Source organism: Aegilops tauschii, chromosome 4 (assembly GCF_002575655.3).
Source record: "Aegilops tauschii subsp. strangulata cultivar AL8/78 chromosome 4, Aet v6.0, whole genome shotgun sequence".
NCBI lineage: Eukaryota > Viridiplantae > Streptophyta > Magnoliopsida > Poales > Poaceae > Aegilops > Aegilops tauschii.
The window spans coordinates 72899558-72921949 of record NC_053038.3 but is presented as its reverse complement, the minus strand read 5'-3'; positions in this window follow the sequence as shown (position 1 = coordinate 72921949).

Genomic DNA, 22392 nt, shown 5'->3' with positions numbered 1-22392 from the left:
TATGCTAGCAGAATACGTACAGAAAAAACTAAGGCAACATACACGTGTATGATTGGGAAACTAAGATGGCATTGCAACAGAGCACTAGAACAGCACTTCAATGTAAAAAAACATGGTATGGTAGATAGATGAAGTACATACTGATGAATAACAATGCATAAGATATTCAGAAGCATGATGTCCAAATTAAGCAGATGGCATTGCGATAGAGTAGAATGACAGTACTTGAATTTGAAAACATGTTATCATGAATGGAATAGGTGCTGAAAAACAGGAAGGCTTGACATATTTACATGCATGATCAGCATGCTAAGCACATGGCATTGCAACAGAGTAGATACACTCCAGGACATTATATGCATGTTGTACCCATATCACAGGCCAAGTTAGAGCAAGGACCTTGTGGGGTGAAGAGGATTCAACATCTTTCTGCAAGTCTTCTGAAGAACTGCCTTTACATGTTCCATCATATTGGTTATCATTGACATCAAGTTTATTGGCCTTTACATTGCTCCGTGAGGTTCTTGTGGATATATCAGTGTGTGCAATTATATCTGACATGCATGGAAGAAAACTAGTAGTTAGATTTATGTAATGAGTGCCTGTAGGAGACGACATAAATAGTAGGACTGGGGTTAACTAGCAGCAACAGGTCTCAAAAACTAAAGGGAGAACACAGATGAAAGCTCCATAATATGTATCGTTTGTACTCGAGATTAACTAGATGGCACACAAAAGTATTAAAGAACAACATAGGTAATACTAGAAGTGGTATAATACTATAATCACCAGCCTGTGGGATAGCATTGGCTAATGGATGATAACTATGGAACAGCGTTACCTAAAGAACAAGTATCTTAGCTGAACTATGGAACAACGTTAACTCCTGAACAAGACCCGTAAGAGATTAGCATGAATATAAAGTGAAATGTGATAATCTATTTTCCATGCTTAGATGAATAATAAAGCCATAAATGTTGCACACAAGTAAGATGAGGGTACAACCTATCTGGCCGCCATTCATAGGAGTGAGCATCATGTGCTGACTTGTCGATGGCCCTGCAGTTGTTGTGGCTGTCCATGTCGGGAACGCGCATTCGATGCAGGGAACTGTTGAGTGGGGACTATAGCTCCCTTCTGGTGTATGCTTCCCTTGTTGGAGCAGCTGCGGTGAGTCGGAAGATGGTGTGGCTGAAGATGCAGATAACGCATAATGTTAAGAACGACACATCTCTTTGATCTGAAGAAATACACTAAGAGATCAACAGCAAGGTACGAGAGTGGTCACACGTCTGTTGACTGAGACTAAATTGGGGTCACACGATTTTATTTTATTTTGGTACTGTCTGATCTACGCCGGATGGCTTGATGGCCGTCTTGTGCCTCCCGGCTGACACTGTTAGGAATCTTCCCCGAAGAGCCAGCGACCAACGACAGAGAAGCTTGCCTCCGCCGTCCGTGGCCCCGGCCAAAACCCCGCTCCCCGCCCCACCGCACTGCCGTGGATGCGCCGCCCCCAGGCCAATCCACAAAGACTCCCCGTCATCCAGATCCGGCGGCGGTAGTACCTTGAACCCACGCAACTCTAAGATAGCCATCTAAGCGCTGCTTCCGCGACGAACTTGCGGCCCCGCACCCTTACGTTGGACACCAGCCAACCGGCAGCCTAGGAGCTCCGCCGCCTCGAGGGGTGCTGCTTCCCATTGGGAATCGATTGGCCCAGAATAAAAATTCAGACAACTGACGCCTAAATAAAGTGATTTGAGATGAGGGTGTGACCTATCTGGCGGCATGGTGAAGTAGGCAAGTCCAGCTGCCGAGTCGGTGAGGCCGGCGCGGTTGCGGTGGCCACCGGCGGCAGGGAAACAACGATGTCTCGACGGTCGACGGCTACGGGGAAGCAGCGCCGGGACTCTGGACGGATCCGAAGTTGGAGCTGCTCCGGCGCCGTGAACAACGGTGGGGGTGAATCGGCTCCGGTACGGTTCACGCGGCCGTCGTCGAGGAAGCTCCAGCAGCACGGAGTAAGAGGCACACGACCCAGTGCACGACAGCAAATGGACAGCATCTCCGGCATTAGGGAGGAGGGCGGCTGTAAAATTGGTGCGGTGGGGGCACCACGGAGGAGGGGCTGAGGTTTCGCGGCTCGGGAGAAGGGAGCTTCCGGGGAGAAGGTGATTTGGCGCCCACGAGGTATGAATGGGGGCGGGGAATTGGGAGGGGAGTGGAACCATGTTTTACGAACACATTTGTCTGAAATGTGAGGGGGAGTTACAGTTCTACCCTTGCCTTTAGGCTTCTCGGCTTGGGTCTGTGTACTGAGGGTCGGGGATAGTAGAGTAACTTTGCTTCTCCCCAAATAGTGGGCGGGAGCGATTTCGAGCGATGAGGGCATGTTTTGAAATATAGTGGGCGCGAGCGATTTCGGGCGAGGAGAGCATGTTTTGAAATAGTGGGCGTGAGCTATTTCGGGCGAGGAGAGCGTGTTTTGCCGACCATGGTTTATGAATTATTCGGCACATGTCATTTCGGCCGAGGAGAAGGCGCGCTTGGATGAAGTTACAAAGCTACCCTCGGTGCACAACAGGCCAATTAATGCGTCTCCCACATAGGACGGTAATTTCGCGTCTCCCATTTATTTGCTCGGGCGAATTCTACCGAGCAGAGGATGTTTAACGGTTCGTTCAAAATTTGGGAGGACGAGCATCCACGTCTACCTTACCAAGTCGATCGAATCAAATTTAGAAATATTAGATTGCCACTTCTTTTTTAGATGGAGAGATGATGCTCGGGAGTAATGTGTTTTTACATGCTCGTTGCTAGCGATTTACTATATAACAAATAGTTGACCCACTCAAAAACGGGAATCAAACCCAAAATGGAATATCTCGATTCAATGAAATAGCTCGTTCACCAGGTCAAAATAGTGAACTAAATCCAAAATTGAACACCTCAATCGAATAGCATGTTGTACAGTATTATAGTACTCCATGAACATGTTGAAAATCAAATTAATGAACTTGTTTGATATACGCATATATCCGTTCATGTGTGGATTGCAGACAACATGTTCTCCAATTTAAATATTTGAATGAAAGTTTATATCAAAACATGGTTTATATCAGTCTTTGATGCATAAAACGCGACCTCCCCCTCTCCCGGACTCCTGCTCTCTCTCTCTCTCTCTCTCTCTCTCTCTCTCTCTCTCTCTCGCCGACAATCTTCAATTCTGTCGCACGCATCCAACACACAAACCTCGTTGGTCCTCTCTCTTTCTCTCCATCTCTCTCTCTCTCTTTGTGTGTGTGCGTGGGGGGGTCTTTCTAGTTCGCATGCATATATACTCCATCTATAGGTCTCTCTCGCACACTATGTATGATTCTCTAGTCAAAGCTAGATATCTTGGGTGCACTCATCGTACGCACACAAATTCCTTGGCTCGTTGCCCGTAACTCTCTCACGCACCACTCTGTCATCTCGAGCTCTTCCCCCTCTCTCTCAAACTCTTCATCTACCTGGGTCACACATACACATGCATATCTCACTCGCACTCGATAGGCCCATCTAAAACTCTATCTCTCTCCCTCGTTCTCTCTCCATCTCACACGCACACACAGAATCTCATGCCTAGCTAGCCAAGTAGGATGGTCTCTCAATCAATTGTAGGCACACGCAGTCCCCCCTATATGTATATGACTAGCTAATCTTAGTCTCCATCACAAACATGTGCATGGTCTATCTCGATTTCTCTTGGGGCATCTTTCTATCACGCACGCACCTCCCTTGATCTCCCACCCATGTAGTCCCCTCATGATGTCGAGGGGGTCTCTCTATCACAAACACACCCTCTCGCCCTCCCCATGCGTCCATGTTCTCCATGTGTCCCTCTCGACCTTTGTTCCTTGTTGGCCAGACCTCTGTTGGACATGTTCTATAGGGGTGTCTCTCTCCGTTGCAAACAATCACACACTAGCTATCTTCGTGTATCTCCTCGCCTCGCTTTTCTATATCGGAGATGCATGCGTGATATGTTCGCCTAAGAAACGAAAAAACACACACTCTCTCTAATTTATCGTTTGTTGTCACTTTCTCTTTCACACACATACTCTTTTTGCACACTTACTCATTCTCCTTCACACGCACTTGATCCCTCTCGACTTAGGCACTCTCCTCGGTCCATAGCATATTGATTTATTGAAAAGTCAAACGTCACAAAGTTTGACCATGTACGTGGAGAAAAACAATTACATCTGGAACGGCAAACATATACCATTAGATTCACCATGAGATGTAGTTTCGTATGATGTATCTTTGGTATTGAAGATATAAATAACATTTGTGTAAACATGATCAAAGTTTCCAAAGTTTGACTTCTAAAAAAATTACATGCACTGCATTATCGAGCGGATGGAATATCTCTTTCCCCCTCTCAGCTATCGGATGCACCACTCAGCCTTATCGGGGCTCCTCAATCTCTCTCAAACTTTATATCTCCCTGGTTCACACATACACATGTGTCACTCGCGCTATACATATAGACCCATCCAACACTTTCCGCCCTTGTTCTCTCTCTACGTGATACGCACCCCCTAATAAGTACCATAATCCCTCACTCCATCATAGGCACAAGCACTCCCCCCCTAAGTATGATTATCTCTCACTAACTATCAGGAACACACGTATTGTCTCCTTCCATCCATACGACCATCTCGATATCTCTCGGGGTATCTTCTATCGCGCACACACCTTGTCACTCGATCTCCCACCCATGTAGTCCCATCACGATCTCCAGGGGATCTCTCTATGACAAACATACACTCTCTCCTCCCCATGTCTGCATTTTCTCCGTACGTCTCTCTCGACCTCTCTCCCTTGTTTGTCAGACCCCTCTTGGCCACGTGCTAGGGGTCTTGCTCTCTCGGTTGCAAACAACCACACACTATCTCCTCACCTTGCTTCCGTTGTCGAAGATGCATGTGTGATATGTTTGCATAAGACACACACGTTTTTTCTCGACTTTTATCGAGTGTTGTCCATGTCTCTTTCACACACGCACACACACTTTTTCACTCACTCTTTCTATTTCACACACTCTCTCTCTCTCTCTAGTTAGGGACTCTCTCACGTCCATAAGCATATGGATGTTTTGAAAAGTCAAACCTCAGAAAAGTTTGACCAGGTATATGTGGAGAAAAACATTTACATCTGGAAAGATCATTAGATTCATCACAACATGTACTTACTTCATACTATCATTTATCTTTGGTATTGTAGATATAAGTAATTTGTTTATAAACTTGGTCAAAGTTTCAAAAGTTTGACTTCAAAAAAATGTTGGAACTACATTATCGAACGGAGGGAGTAGCTCTTTCTCTCTCTCTGCTATCTCTCACGGGCCTCCGCTCTCACACGAACACTCTATACTAACGGATTATATGCTCACTGTGTCAGCGTATAGCTCCGTATATTGTTTAGTTGATCGGTCAACTAGTCCACATGCTGCCTTGTCAGCTCGTGTTCTGTATCTTCGTGTGCTGGCCCGTGTGGCAGTGGGTGAAAATAAGTAAACTAGAGGCCCATCTGACACGCGGTGAAGTAAACAAAGTTGAAACCACTTGGGGTAGCACCCTGCACACTAGTAAATTGAGGGCGCATTGAGGACACACTTCTTCCGCGTGGAGGACGCACTCGCGCACAATTCACCACTGCGCGGCGGCATGCACAGAAGGACGCACTCGCGCACACCCAGCACACAACACACACCAGCACACGTGTACACCAGCGTCGCCGCCGGTTGAGATGGACGGCGAGGCAGCCAACAAGCGGAGGCGGCTCGAGCCAAAACCGCATCTGGCGATCCTGGACTTCATCAGCAGCCTCCCCGACGACATGATGCCCGTCATCATCGGCCTCCTCCCCACCAAATCTGCCGTGCGGACCGCCCTGCTCTCCCGGCGGTGGAGCCCCCTCTGGCGCCACGTCCCCTCAACCTCACCGCCGGCAGCTGCCTCTGCGACGGGGATTGCAAACGCATGGCCGCAGTCTCCAAGATCCTTTCATCGCACCCTGGGCCAGCCAGACGCCTTGACATCCGCATGTTTAGTACCAACTGCAAGGTCCAACCCAAGTTCGACGAGTGGTTCTTATCCCCCGCCCTAGATCAGCTCGAGGAGCTCAGCTTTGAAGCTGGACGATGTCGCTCTCTGCCGTCGTCTGCGCTCCGCCTCGCGCCAACGCTGCGCCGCGCCAACTTCAGCTCCTGCTATCTTCCCCAGATTAATGTCGCGTCCGCCCTTCGTCTCCCTCAACTCAAGCAGCTCGACCTCTTCGACGTTGTCATCTCGAAGAAGGCTATGGAGCACCTGCTCCGCAGCTGTACTGCACTCGAGTACCTTCGTCTTGAGTAGATCCACGGGTTCATTAGCCTCCACACCGCCTCGACGAATCTCCGATGGATTTATGTGTCTTGCTGGCCCCGCAACAAGACATCAATTGGGAAGAGATCACTCCAGCTGTTCCGCGTTATGGTCATTGAGAACGTGCCTTTCCTTGAGGATTGCTTGTATCGGATCTAGAAGGTCCAACAAAAATCAGGGTCATTGACGCGCCAAAATTGACAGCGTTGGTGCACTTGTCTGCCAAATTCTCCGAACTGTTTATTGGATCCGTAATCGTTCAGGTACATCACTCATCTTCTTCTCCGTCTTCTTGAAATTTCACATTTTTAATTTTCTTCTTGATGTATTTACGACCGTCTTCCAGAAAATGATTCCCACAAGCTAGACCCAGTCTATGCGCACAGTGAAGATCTTGGCAATAAAATCTATCGGCCCCAATCTGGATCAAGTTGTTGGATTCCTTACATGCTTTCCGTGCACGGAGAAGCTACTCATCGAGGTGAAACTTCTTTCCTATTACTAAACGGTAAACACAACGTAGCTAAAAAAATTCGTAATTTTCCCAAATTATGATGACAAGTGTAGTGTTCAAAACTGCATCTACGCACTACACCAAAAGAAATGTTTTTAGTATTTTTTTCTCACGTGATCACCTGGATCGTTTTTTTGTTGTACTACTATAGTAGCCTAGGCTAGTCATAGTGGAAAGTAACTTAGACTACTCCAGTAACTCTATGGTTACCCTAAGAGCAAGTACTACCTCCGTCCTGGTTTACTCTTCCTATTTTGTAGTATCAAAATTTGACCATACACTAAAAAAAGACACATCCGTGACATTTTGGGCCGAACGAATTTTTTTTTCTGTCATCCATATGACACTTCTATGACGATAATTGTGACAAAACCCGGTATCATCATAGATGTGGTGGGCTCCTACTTCTATGACAAAAAATCATGACAGGAAATGGGTTTTTCGTCCTGGGCGGGCCGGAGACGCAGCTGCATGACATTCTTTGGGCCGTCCATGACGGAAAAAACCGTGGTAGAAGCAAGGGCGAGGAAAATTTCGGCGAGTTCCCGGTTACGGTGGGAGGTCGGGGGCCGAGCAATGCGCATTTCTCTCGTATACGTACGCGCGTGTGTGCGAGGCATTGGCTCTAACTGAACCCGAGCGAGGCGTTGGGCTCTAACTGAACCCGAGCGATTGCACTGCAGGCTACGCATTACTAAACCCGAGCGATCGATCGATGGCTGTTAACTGAACCCGATCGAGCGATTCCTTCGCTACTGCTGCTAACTGAAGCCGATCGATGCTGCCTCTGGGATGAACGGTGAGCGTTGCGGGGGGTTTGGATGAACAGTGAGCGGTGGCGTTGCCTCTGGATGAACAGGACCCCGTGGTGTGGTGGAGGGCTGGATGAACAGTAGACGGTGGAGGGGTGCCCGTGGAGGGGTGGTTGAACAGGACCTCGTGGTGTGGAGGGCTGGATGAACAGTAGACGATGGAGGGATGCCCGTGGAGGGGTGGTTGAAGAGTAGCCGGTGGAGTAGCGCGCGGTGGAGGCTGGATGAACAGGAGCACGCGGAGGCTGGAGGAGGTCGACAGTAGCCCGTGGAGGCTGGAGGAGGTCGATGGTGGAGATGAACAGTATCCCGTGGAGTCCCGTTTTGCGGTACGCCACACCCCTCCTCATGAACAGGACCCCCGTTTTGACCGTAGGAGGTTCGTTTCGTCCGTTTTGCGGTACGCCACACCCCTCCCGATCAACAGGACCCCCGTTTCGACCGTAGGAGGTCCGTTTCCTCCGTTTTGTGGTACGCCACACCCCTCCCGATCAACAGGACCCCCGTTTCGACCGTAGGAGGTCCGTTTCCTCCGTTTTGCGGTACGCCACACTCCTCCCGATCAACAGGACCCCCGTTTCGACCGTAGGAGGTCCGTTTCCTCCGTTTTGTGGTACGCCACACCCCTCCCCATGAACACGACGCATTCCGTTGCCTCCCCATGAACACGACGCATTCTGTTGCCTCCCCATGAACACGACGACGACGCTGTTTCTCCGTTCTGACCCAGCCATGTACACGAGCCCTGGCCGTACGTATGCGCGAGTAGGCGTTCGAGACCCCGCCCGTATGTACACATACGTGGCCATATTTTCTTTCTTGCACCCTGGCCGCTGTACGTACGTGTACATGCTACGTGCGCGCCTCTACTACGACACGTACGCGCCTCTACTACGACACGTGTGCGCGTCTACATCCACCAGTATATATGTACGTACACGTTCGCGACCAGAATGACAACGCTACGTACGCTTCGACCAGGTGGGTCCCGACTGTCACTCACTTCCTTGCCTGCGAAGATGTAGCTGGTGGGTCCCAGCAGTCAGGGGGACGAATCGTTTTTTTTGCCTGGACGCACTTCCTTGCGTGCGAAGATGTAGCTGGTGGGTCCCAGACGTCAGGGGCAAACATTTTTTTCATGAAATACGGTGGCCCGTCCGGTGGGTCCCCGCTGTCAGGTGGAGGAATAATTATTTTGCACGTAATAAGGAGGCACTTCCTTGCTGCGGCCGTGGACCCAGCTGTCAGCCTCTCCACGTACAGTCCACGTCCGATGGAAGCCGTTCCTTGACCACGTTGACCACCCCGCGCCGAGAGCACCAGGGCGATGGACGACGGCGAGGCCTAGGAAGGGGACGACGCGGAGCCAGGGAAGACGCGACAGTGGATGCCCACGCGTAGAGGAGTACGAGGGTTCACTGGTTCGCTGCGGTGTGAGGCTGCCGTCGCCGTAGAATAACAGGGGGTGTGGGTGAGTAGAGGGATGGCCTGGCCAGCGGTGGGAGTAGTAGGGGCGGTGAGGCCTCCGCCGCATCACAGCCAGCCACGGGAGGCAGGAGCACGAGGCACGACCGGCGCTGGTTTGGGCGGCTGGAGCAAGAAGACCAGAGGTTGAAGAAGCACTACGGCCGTTGGATGGACATCGTACGGTCACTGGAGCTAGAATCGTGCATATTGACTAAGTTGACAAAGCCCTCCGTCCCCGTCAACTTAGTAGGCCCACAAGTCAGCCTGCCACTATACTGGGTCCCAGCTAACAGGGGGAGTATTCATTTTTTTGGTGCGTAATAAGGAGGCACTTCCTTGCGTGCGAAGATATAGCTGGTGGGTCTGAGCTGTCAGCGGCGGTAACATTTTTTTCATGAAATACAGAGGCCCTTTCGGTGGGTCCCTGATGTCAGGTGGAGGAATCATTATTTTGCGCGTAATAAGGAGGCATTTCCTTGCGTGCGGCCGTGGACCCAGCTGTCGGCCTCTCCACGTACAGTCCACTTCAGATGCATGTCGGTCGTTGACCACGTTGACCAGGCCGCGCCGAGAACACCAAGGCAGTGGACGACGACTAGGCCTAGGAAGGGAACGACACGAAGGCGGGGAAGACTCGGCAGTTATTTCCCACGCGGAGGGGAGTACGACTGTACGAGGGTTTACTGGTTCGTCTGCCGTCGCCGGAGAATAACAGCAGGTGTGGGTGAGTAGAGGGATGGCTAGGCCAGCGATGGGAGTACGGTGGGGCGGTGAGGCCTGCACGGCAGCACCGCCGGCCACGGGGAGGAGGGAGCAGGCAGTCCCGCCGGCGCTTGTTTGAGCGGCTGGAGCAGGAAGAGCAGAGATTGAAGAAGCACGACGGCCGTTCGATGGACATCCAACAGTCACTGCTTGTGCGTCAACCTTTTTTTTAAGAAAGCCTCAAATCTGTGGAAAACAGCTCCCATCTGCCATTATTTCTAATAATTTACAGCCCATTTGCTAATTCTTAAGGTTTTTTTGGAGCCCATATTCTTTTTGTTAACATTACAGCCCATATTGTGGCCACGGTTAAAAAATTATACGAAATTTTGCATATTTCGGTGCGGTCCGAACTGTTTTTAATCCCGAAATTTTGACTCACATTCAAACTGATTTTAAAAATAAATGTATATCAATATAAAATCCAACAAATTCTCCACGCATAAAAATTAATGTAATTTAAAATCTCGAAATGAAAAAAAAGATATTTGAAACTAATTGCCGGTTTGATGTGTTTTAAAAATGTACAGCCCATTTCTCATTACTGATAGGCCATTTTCTCGGCCAGCCGAATGAAGCTCTCCTCGTCTTGAAAGATTTGCAGCCCAACAGGCCTAACAAAGCGACTTACTTGGAAAATCACAAAAAAACTGGGTTGTGGCCATGGACCCAGCTGTCAGCCTCTCCACGTACAGTACTCTTCCGATGGAAGTCGGTCGTTGACCACATTGACCATGCCGCGCCGAGAGCACCAAGGCGGTGGACGACGGTGAGGCCTAGGAAGCGGACGACGCGGAGTAGGGGAAGACGCGGCAGTGGATGCCCATGCGGAGAGGAGTACGAGGGTTCACTGGTTTGGCTGCGGCGTGAGGCTGCCGTCGCCGCAGAATAACAGGGGGTGTGGGTGAGTAGAGGGATACCCTGGGCCAACGGTGGGAGTAGTAGGGGCGGTGAGGCCTCCACGGCATCACAACCGGCCACAAGAGGCAGGAGCACGCGGCACGACCGGCGCTGCTTTGGGCGGCTGGAGCAAGAAGACAAGAGGTTGAAGAAGCACTATGGCCGTTGGATGGACATCGTACGGTCACTGGAGCTAGAATCGTTCATATTGACTAAGTTGACAAAGCCCTCCGTCCTCGTCAACTTAGTAGGCCCACAAGTCAGCCACCCACTATGGTGGGTCCCAGCTAGCAGTGGGTATTCATTTTTTGGTGCGTAATAAGGAGGCACTTCCTTGCATGCGAAGATATAGCTGGTGGGTCCGACCTGTCAGTGGGGGGAACGTTTTTTTCGCGAAATACAGAAGCCCTTCCCACGTACAGTGCACGTACAGTGCGTAATAAGGAGGAACTTTCCTTGCGTGCGACCATGGACCTCGTGGGTCCCAGCCGTTAGGCTCTCCACGTACAGTCCTCTTCCGATGACTCTCGTATGTTGACCACGCCGCGCCGAGCGCACCGAGGCGGTGGACGACAGCGAGGCCCCAGACTGGAACGACCCGGAGATGGGGAAGACACGACAGTGGAGTCGCAGACGGAGAGGAGTGGGAAACTTGACTGGTTCGGGTGCGGGGTGGGCCTACACTCGGCAGAGAATAACAAGAGGTGCGGAGTGGAGGGATGGCCTGGCCGTCGGCGGGGTAGCGTTTCGCTGAGGAGCGCAAAACAACGCCGCTGGACGCCGAAGGCTGGAGCAGGTGGTTCCGGCAGCGCTGGGGGAAGAAGACGAGAGATTGAAGAAGAATGCCGGCCGTTGGATGTAAATCCAACGCCTTCTTAGGCTTCGACCTACTGGCCCACATGTCAGCCAGTCCATTTGTTTTTTTAGTCCATTTGGTGGGCTGGGTGAAACAATGATGTAGCATCTATGCAGCCCGTTTAAATCCCATTTGCATTTTTCTCGAAATCCGCGGACTTGCTGGGCTGGGTGAAAATATCATGTTGGGCTAGACGGAGAAATGTTATAAAAACATAAACACATGATTGCACGTCAGTAAAATCTTTGCAAGCTTATGTACGCAATCACTAGGAGTTAACTTGCCAAGTTATATATAAACAATTATTATTATTATTTTGTAAGAACTTTCAACTTACAAAATAAAATATCATTTTAATTTGATGAGTTAATAGTACGTGGGGTATTATTATTTTTTAGGCTAGACGTGGGACAGTTGAGTTGGTTCTAGGGGAAAGTACTGGGAGAAAACTCAGTTTACATCGAAAAAGAAAGTGGGAGAAAATTCAGAGACCTGCTGGGTCCACCTGAGTAGGGGAATATGTTGGGAGGAAGGAGATTCAAAGCACGGCAGCCGAGTGAACTAGGTTTTTTTACGGACAAGTGAACTAGTTTACATACATAAGCAAATAGCCACTAAAAAAAGCAATCAGGTTAATGGGTTCTTAAAAGAAATATTTCAGACAAAACAGATAATCACGACACATAGACTAATGCATGAAACACTCAGATGATAAAGGTGCTTATAAACAGATAAAGTACAACATCTAGACCTTCCTGGCACGCTTGATCATGACGTTGCGGTTGTCCGTGTACTCATCGGTTACGGGAAGCAGACACGCCCTCATGTCCAAGATCTGCATGTACATGTCGTAGCATGTGTATGCGTCCTTGGCCGCGTAGGTTATGTAGGCTAGATTCAGAGGTACCTCCCACATGTTTAGGTCGTCTTCTTTCATGTTGGTGTATCAGGGGTTGATGATGGTCTCAGCGAGGTCAACCACGGAGTCCTTCTCCTGCCGTTGCTGATGATCTTGTATTGCTTCTGGATGTCGACAAGCTTGTTGCACCAGATGGCCGAATCTTCGCGTTCCTCCTTCTCTCCACCGTAGCGAAGGTGCAGTCGGCGCTGCCGATGAAACGGGCGAATGCTCCAGAACCTGGTGCAGCCATAGGACTGAGGCGAGGCAGAGCTTCACCGAGTCCGTATCGTTGGTGTACATCACATTCAACTTGGTGCAGCCATAGGACTGAATGGCGAACTCAAAGGGGAACTCCTTGCTGAAGTCCATATCCAGCAGGCTCACCCCTCGGATCGACATTGGAGTCTCTTCGAGTGAACGAGTGTGTAGGCGGCGGCAGCAGTTCGTTTTTCAGCTCCTGGGGAACTGGATTCAACAGTAAGCTGACTGTGTACAGGCGACAATAGTTACTACCCCTCCCTCGTCCGTTGCACGCCCGGCAGAAGATGCACCCTCGGCCACACGTCGGTTCATGAGTGGGTCTGTATTGGTACTGTAATAACAGGATTTAGTGGTCACTTTACTTAAATTTAATTAGCTTTAATAGAAATTTATACTTAAAACAAGCAATGCATTCGCTCGTTCTATCAGTGCCACAGGATCAACATGCACAACAATTAGAATTATTATTCTCAGGACGCACACGATCAGCACGTTTGTCGCACTTTCACAAAGATAATACTACCAAGTTTGAACTGTTTGTTATGGTTGTTGTCCTCTGCATCATCATGCCGTGTTTCCCAGCTTGCAGGATTCAGAACCAACAAATAAGATCCAAATAATAAGTACAACAAAGATGCCTACACATCTCATTGATTCCCAGCTTGCAAGATTCAGAACCAACAAATAAGATCCAAATAATAAGTACAACAAAGATGCCTACACATCTCATTGATTCCCAGCTTGCAAGATTCAGAACCAACAAATAAGATTCAAATAATAAGTACAACAAAGATGCCTACACATCTCACTGATTCCCAGCTTGCAAGATTCAGAACCAACCCATTAGAGCCTTTTGATAAAGTGAATATCGGGATTAAATCCATCTTGGCTAGCCATGTCATACAATCGAAGAACTTGGCAAATGCTCTTGACCGTCACAACATCTGTAGTTGAGTATTCATGTTTGCACAACATGTTTGCACAGCACAAACAAGGAGACAGGACAGCATGATTACGCTTTAATAGCGGCCTCCTTGAACTCAACCTCCAGCTCTACTTGGATGAGGTCTGCCTGGAGTTCCATGATTCAATTCATGCGCCTTTTTCTGCAGTTCACCTGAAATGAAGCAAAGATTGCATCATTCAGCTAGCAAGAAGTACTTGCTCTTGTGAGCTGGCAGGTTCTTCTTTAGTAGTTGCACTAAAATTGAGGAACATTAAGGTTGGCTGTCCGGCTCATGTAAGGTGCAACTATAATTTTCTTATCCTTTTGTGCAGTTCCACTAAAATAAAGTGCCATTGTGGTGACAGTGACGGCTCCATCTTGCAAAGGCTAATAAAATGTTGCACGAGATTACCAGCAGAACTTGATGGAGATTTTGGAAACTCCAATCACCATTTTGTGCAGTTCCACCAAAATTGAGAGATGTTGCCCACGTGACATTTTAGTTGAACTGCACAAGACACTCATTCCAAAAAAAAAGTGTTCTGTGCAGTTCACCAAAAGGTCACAATAGCAACAAGGTGAAATGGATATCCCTATCTGCACAAAAAGATAGAAAGTAAATAGTTGCTGGTCAATAAGAATATACGAAACATATACAAAATGAAAAGAAGCATCTTAATTATGTTCATGGCAATCACGCAAGGACAGTAGAAATTTTAAAATGTCAGCAATGCTTCATGTTACCAGAAGCATTACGATCAACAATGTGATTCCTCAAATACGGGATTACTTTAATGGTGGCATTGCTTGTTTACCAGACACAGTAAATCAACAGCAGCTAAAGAGTTGGTTTAAGGGCATGGGACCATGGGGACACCAGGGCACTCAGCAGCGTAAAGGAGCAACTTACTTATCATACTGGGGAAAACAGCAGGAGTGCCATTTGTAACACAGTTTAATTGCATCTTATTACTGGAGGCATTAGATTAACAATAACACTGGTTAGACATGTCCCTATGGTAACAGTGTGATCGCTTCATTTTACATGCGCCCTTACATTAACAACAGGAAAAGGTTGGTATAAGGACATGCAACACTGGACGCATCAGCACAATGTACCTACAAGGAGGCATAAGGTGGTGATGCCGAGTTTGTTCATGCTATGTGAGGGCAGCAAACCTAATCCTGGAGACCTTGTACTATGTGAGGGCAGCAAATATAATCCTGGAGACCTTTTACTATGTGAGGGCAGCAAATCTAATCCTGGAGACCTTTTACTATGTGAGGGCAGCAAATCTAATCCTGGAGACCTTTTACTATGTGAGGGCAGCAAATCTAATCCTGAGACCTTTTACTATGTGAGGGCAACAAATCTAATCCTGAGACCTTTTACTATGTGAGGGCAGCAAATATAATCCTGGAGACCTTTTACTATGTGATGGCAGCAAATCTAATCCTGGACATACTCTGTTGACTTGTCCACCAGCCGCCACTTTCTATCCTTTTTTCAACCAATAATAGATCTGTTCCTTATCCAGTTTGTACTGCGTTTTCCCATTATTTCCCTTTTCAACCAAGAGACCGGTTGGGTATCCGGTCTCTACTACTTTCACCATATTATTTCCTCTTTGAATCAAGTCCTAGATTCATGCTACAACTTTCCCCCTTTCTTCGTTGTTTGAACAAAGCCCTAGATTCGAATGCATGAAGTAGCTTTAACTCTAATAATACTAAAAATTTAGGTGGCTTTGGAAGAGCTGATGGGAGTAGAAAAAGATGCACATGCAGACACGTGGGGAGCTGGGGCAGTAGAGCAAGGCCGCTTTCGAAGAACTTATACCCGAGGGTCGCCGGGATGTCGGTGGCGGCAGGTTGGATCTACGGACAATACGGCAGGGAGGAAGAAGGGTCGGAGGACCTCCCGAGCCGGCGCTGTGTCGGAGAGAACGGCACGGGCAGAGGATCGGGCCCCTCCGGCAGCTGTGGGTTTCCTCCCTCGGCGGCAATGACCGCGTGAACGATGCACCTTTTAGTCCTCTACACACACCGGCCGAAGGGATCCGGCCGGATCTGTGACCAGCGGTGAGCAGAGAGAAAATGTCGCTACCACTGTCTTGTTTATATCTGGAGAGGATGAGAGAATGAAGAGAGCAACCCTAGTAAAGCAAGCGCTCAGGCCCCTGCGTCCATATATAGTGGAGTGATTATATTTTTTTCTCTCCACAACAAGCGTTTCAATTTGTGTACGTCGCATTAAAGAAAATAGACTCTCTATTTAAGGTGACTACTGTACGACTCCTACTTACTACTAGTAGTACTACAGTATTGTTCACTTGTGCTCCCCGCCCCTCCATTCATTGAACAACCCCACGGGTGAATAAACATACAGTAAGTACTGTATTTATATAGAACGAACAAGCTCGAACTATTTTCGTGTAGTTAAAAGTTGAGGGCGGGGCTTTTCTCGGGCAGTACGCATGGCAGTTTTCGGGTAGGCGGATTGACAGAGAGGAGAGGAGGGTGAGCGAGTGGGGCTGTGTGATTTGATGGCGCGTTACTACTGGAAAGACTTGTGATATGACCACTCACTATAGTCATGAATTACTGGTGCTCCGACCGGGGTGATGCCCCCTTCCGTTCCGCGCTCTAATCTGGTGCATGACACGTCGACCCGGATGCTGGCTCTCCCACATGTCGGAGTAGTAAGAAGGAGCAAAGAATGATGCGGTATATACTAGTACTATACTGCAGTACTACTCAGGTCGGAGGAGTGCGAACCACGGCAGCCCAGTGAACCAGCAGTGCGAACCACGGTAGCCCAGTGAACCAGCAGTAGAAAACAATGTGGTGATATGGCCATAAAAAACAATATGCTACGGTCCACACTGTAGCATGTACAGTAACACTCCTCTTTGTTTGGATCCCTGAGTTAGAGCTAGTTTGGGTTGAAATAGCCTCAAATTATCGAAACAAGAGGGGTTAGTTTGAGCTAGTTTGCTCTAACCCAGCTAAAAAAACTAGCCTGGTGGAGAGGTTCTAATTGGGTTAGTTATCCTCGGGCCCACTAAAAGAGAACTAAAAAAATCTCCCCTGCCCGCACCAGATCGCCCCCCCTCTCGCATGACTCCTCTCTGTTCCCCATAGGTCCGCTCGCCCTCTCTCTCCTCCGGCCGCCCTCTCCTTCCGGCCTCCACCGCCCTACTCCGGCCCTCCCTCTCCCTCCGGCCTTCGAAGGTCGCCTCGCTCCCCCTTCACCAATCGTTTTTCTCCCTCTGTCGTGCGCGGCGGCGGCGCATCTACCAGGGAGGTCGCGAGAGGGGTGAGTTTGTTCGTTCCTTCTCTGTCTCACGACCATATCATTGATCTTGCTTGCTCTAGTGCTAATTCTGATTTGGAAAAGTAGATCCTGATCAAACTTGGTATAGATTTGTGGTGCATGCATGGAATTGTTTGATGCTGCTTGAGGAGGTAATAAATCTTTCTAGAGGCCCAAAGATTCAGGTCACCTTTCTAGGTATTTCAATTTCAGGCTTGCATTATTTCTAGAGGCCCAAAGATACAATTCACCTTTCTAGGTATTTCAGTTTCAGGCTTGCATTATTTCTAGAGGCCCAAAGATTCAGTTCACCTTTCTAGGTATTTCAGTTTCAGGCTTGCATTATTTCTAGAGGCCCAAAGATTCAGTTCACCTTTCTAGGTATTTCAGTTTCAGGCTTGCATTATTTCTAGAGGCCCAAAGATTCAGTTCACCTTTCTAGGTATTTTAGTTACAGGCTTGCATTATTTCTAGAGGCCCAAAGATTAAGTTCCCAGTCGGCGGCAAGCAGCCCTGCAACCCATGCCGGTGTCGACCTCAACTCGCAAGGGCCAGCGTCGGAGGGGTTCCCAGGGCTTGGGCTCTATAGAGCCTTCCTCCAAAGCGACGATGGCGAGCTCCTCCCTCGGTGCATGAGGGGCTCCGGGCTCCCCCCCTATTGTGAATGACTTCCGTGATGAGTTAGCTCATTCTTTGTTTCATGAAGTGTTTTTTATTTTGTGAAGCTTGATTGACGACTTGAATGTTTAAGTGGGATATCTCATTTGTATGGACAAAGTAAAAATTATCATGTTTTGCATGCTTGATTTCTATAGATGGTTCGCTTATGTCAATTGTGAGCGGGAGGAGGCCACAGAAGAGCCGGCCACACCAAGAGGGTGCTTGGATCCAAGGGACTTATTTTAGTCTGACTAAAAATAGTCTCTTTAAGAGGCTAAAGTTCCAAGCACCCCTGACTAAAGAGGGGCTAAACTAGTCTTGAGACTAAAAAAATTTAGTCAGGGGTACCCCTACTAAAATGTGGATTAGTCCTCTCTCTCCTCATTTAACTCCTCTACTTTAACACATGCGAGTTCTGGATTGGAGGGTTTGGAGGATAATAAATGCTCATTAACTTGATTTTAGTCTCTTTAGTATTTTGATCCAAGCATGGGTGAGGCTAGCAAGTTTTAGTCCCACTACTTTTAGTCATGGAACTAAAACGTACCCAAGCACCCTCCAAATCCGGCAGGAAATAGGGTCCAAAGTAGTCAAATGATTGAGATAGAGCATTTATTGTCAATCTAACCCTGCCATCCATACACCTCTTTGGTTTAGAGTTAGTTCAGGGTTAGAATCTAACTCTAACCTCTAACTGAGTTAGAGTTCTCCTCGTCTCGGTTCATCGCCATCATACTTTCCCCATTCATGTGTTATCAGTATCCTGCGAATCAAAGAGGCCCTTTTTTGCGGGAAAAATCAAAGAGGCCCTTAGACTGGTTTCGGTCCGATCATTTTTTATAAACGTATTATGTCCAAAATTTAATGAACGTGCTCTGGTTTCCATGAAAATAATCCGGTTTCATGTAGTAATTCATTCATTTATTTATTCTTCTGCGGGGGGTTTGCATGTAATTCGTGAGGTCTGAAATGTAAAGTACCCCGGCATATGCTCTGAGTCGTGCATGCACTACGACCCAGATGCTCTATGTCCCACATGTCGGCGAACGGGAGCACGTGGAAATAGCCTAGGAGTACATATAGGAGGATAAATGCGTGAAATAATATGTACTGTGAAGCGTAGCCGCGGTTCGAAAAAGAGACCTAAAGTGATGACAGTTATAGGTCGCACGCACCCAACTAGTGGTACTCCCTCCGTCTAGGTGTGTAAGTCATCTTAGGCTGCGCACCGCGACCAAGGTGGAGGGGAAAACGAGAGAACTTAATGTTTTTTTGCTAATTAATAACATTGCATGCAATGAACTGACCACTGCATGTCGTGTTTGTTGTCTCAAGTCATTTAAAGCATTCATGGCTCACATCTCTTATTGGTTGATATGTCACGAAACAAGAAACGAGATGAGAGTTAATGTACCGCGCCTAAGTGTTTTGAGAATATTTGGTTTTCGTAAGATGACTTACACACCTAGACGGAGGGAGTACTAGACATACGACTAATTTTTCCCTCAAAAAAAAAGAGGCACGAGTGCTCAGTACTCCTATTCTATAAACACGAGTCCCATCTGACAATAGTGTCCGTTCTACAGCTAGCTCTCCTCCCTCGTTTCTCTCTTCTAGTAATTCTAAACTCGGCCGACGCCCGGTGGGCGGGGTGGGTTTGCTCAACTGCGGCCCCACCTCACAGTGAAAACGTTACGACTGGAATAAAAATGCCATATACTCCCTCCGTTCATAAATATAAGCCTTTTTAGATACTAATTCAAATGGAATACAGCATACAGATGTATGTAGACATAGTTTAGAGTGTAGATTCACTCATTTTGCTCCGTATGTAGTAGTCACTTGCTGGAATCTTTAGAAAGACTTATATTTGGGAACGGAGGGAGTACTATACTAATAAAACATTAAGGCCACGAGGCGATGCAGTGCTGGTTATAGGAGGCAAGAAGAGATGCATCCATCGACGACGTCCACCTCCTCGACTCAGGGCGCCGGCCCACCGAACGGCGCCTAAGTAGCAGCGGCTTTCGTGGCCAGGTCGACGTGCTTCTGAATAATGGCGTCCAAAGATTCCAGCCGCTGGAAGAAGGCCAACGTCTTTCTGTCCTCGCCTTGCCTTGTAGTGGCCTATGTAGACGATTTCCTCGTAGACGTGGATGTGCAGGTCGACGGTTTCTTGCATGGCGAGGCGCTGCGCGGCGAGCGCGGCCTCGAGGTGCACATTCTTCGTCGCGACCTCCGGCACCTGCAGGGCCACCAAGGCTTGAAAGAGTTCGTCACCATGGAGGCCGATGAGGGTGGTAGGCAATGAGGAGCCTGGGCGCGCGGGCTAGAGCAATACGGCAAGGTCGTCCGCGCGCTTCTTGACGGCGGTGAACTTGCGGATGGAGTTGACCATCATGTCGTCCATGCGAGAGGCGAAGCCGGCGTCGGCGAGGGCTACGATGCCTGTGGTCGCCAGCACCGTCTGGAAACGCTGTGCGGTGCGGGGCCGCAGGCCGGCGCCTTGGATGATTTGGCACAGCCGACTGCCGCTCGCGTCCATCGCCTCCATAGGTGCTTGTGGCTTCTGGTCACTTGGTCTTGGATTGGAGTGAGCAGTGTTGCGCAGAGACTTGGGAGTAGATGGATTGGAGTGGTGGGGCGCCTTTATTATATGAGAGTCCAAACTCTGTTGCATTCACATCGTGCTGGCTCTATTCTGCTTCTCCAATTAATTCCCTCTGCATGTAATTGAGGATGCATCATTGACCGTTCAATGTCTCAGGAAGCGCTACCCTCTCCCTCCTTGGCATTCAAGCACCTATGGACCCGTCGACGACGAGGTGCCTATGGCGACTTCGTAAATTTCAAGATGATAGTGCCGTGCGTGTGTGCGTTCATACGGGTAAGTGTATGCGCGTGTATATGAGCACTTGCGTCTGTACTGTGTAAAAAAAACGTAAATGCGTGTCAAAAAGAGACTAGTTAGTATACTCAATATTGTGCACCTCGGAGAGGAAAATGGTAGAACTAGTACGTATTTATTTACGGTACAGATTCACTCATTTTGCTGCATATGTACTCCGTCTCGGTGTAGTCTAGTCACTTGTTGAAATCTCTAGAAGGGCAAATACTCCTTTCTGGTTTACAGGGCTATACTAGCAAGTAGTTGTACGTACTAGTACAATAGTGGGCTCACATAGCAATTTTGTCTCATGCAAGAGCCTGGCTATATGCGTGCTCCAATGTTCGCAACTGCAACGTTCGTTTTGCGCTTGGCTCTTCGCCTCTTCGAGAAGACGAACAATGATGTTACTACTACTACTTCTACAGTGTCGAATCCACTGCTGCATGTCCGTCCACCGCGAGCAGGATAGATAGCTTGTTGTAGAAGTACTACTAAGCAAAAGCCTATCCTCGTTTGCGAGCAACCGCGCGCATGGGTGAGGGAGAAGGCATGTAGTAAAATCAAGCTTCTCCTCGTTGTACGAGTTAACGCGACACATCATAGCACTGGCCCCACATGCTTGCCTCTAAACTTGGCTGAAAGACCCGCAGTGTACAATATATTTGCTGCAACCTCTAACATTTACCCACCACAAATTAAAATATATGTGGCCGTATGCATCGTTCTGATGAAGAGGCCGGGGAGTCCCCCCTTTTCAAAAAAAACAAATTAAAATATATATTCCTGTCTTGACCAGATGAGCGTGCAAACTACAATCACCAGGGTGTGAGGTAGGGCCAGAAGACTATTTTAATTTTTTTTTAAACTTCGAGACGGCCACATAGCATGGAGCCGACCCCAACGATTTTAAGCTTACAGGCACGGTACACGCTATCCTAGACTACTCTACACATGAAACTGCCACACGAGCGTCCGGGCTGCGCTTGGCTCTTCGCCTCTTCGGGAAGTCGAACAATGATGGAGTACTACTGCACTGGAGGAGTACTACAGTACGCTTCTGGCCATCTGACACCGATTGAACTGCTGCATGTCCACCGCGTGCGGGAGGGAGAGCGTGTAGCGAAAGCTTCTCCTAGTCTTGCCAGCCACCACGCTCATGCGCGAGGGAGGGACGCTCCTGCCTTTGCGTGTATGACAGGTGGGCCCGACAGGTGTGTGGCCAACCTGTCATACAGCCAAAGGCAGGTGCAGTCAAGTCCGTGAGGGAGAGGATAATCAAACTTCTCGTTGATGTATGAGTTGACGCGACACATCAAAGCACTGCACTCGATATATTTCAATAATTTGCGTTTACCGATGCATTAATTACAACGCATGCATGCATGCCGTGACTCTCCTTTTGATACTTGCATGTGTTGATTTAATGCACCTTGAAGTAGTATAAAATATGTGACGGTAAAGCTTTGTAATACCCCGGCCCAAGTCGAGAGATGGTTGGGCACGAGGAGGGCGAGATCATGCAGACCGAACAGGACCCGACGATGGAGCTCTCTAAGGTCTCGATGGACCTCACCGTGCTCCACTGCCCCTTGTGCCTCCGCCCCTTGACGCCTCCAGTGTATGAGGTTCGAATACACCTCGTCCGTTCTGCTGATTGATCAAGGTGCAGTCTTGATTGATGTGATGTTCGA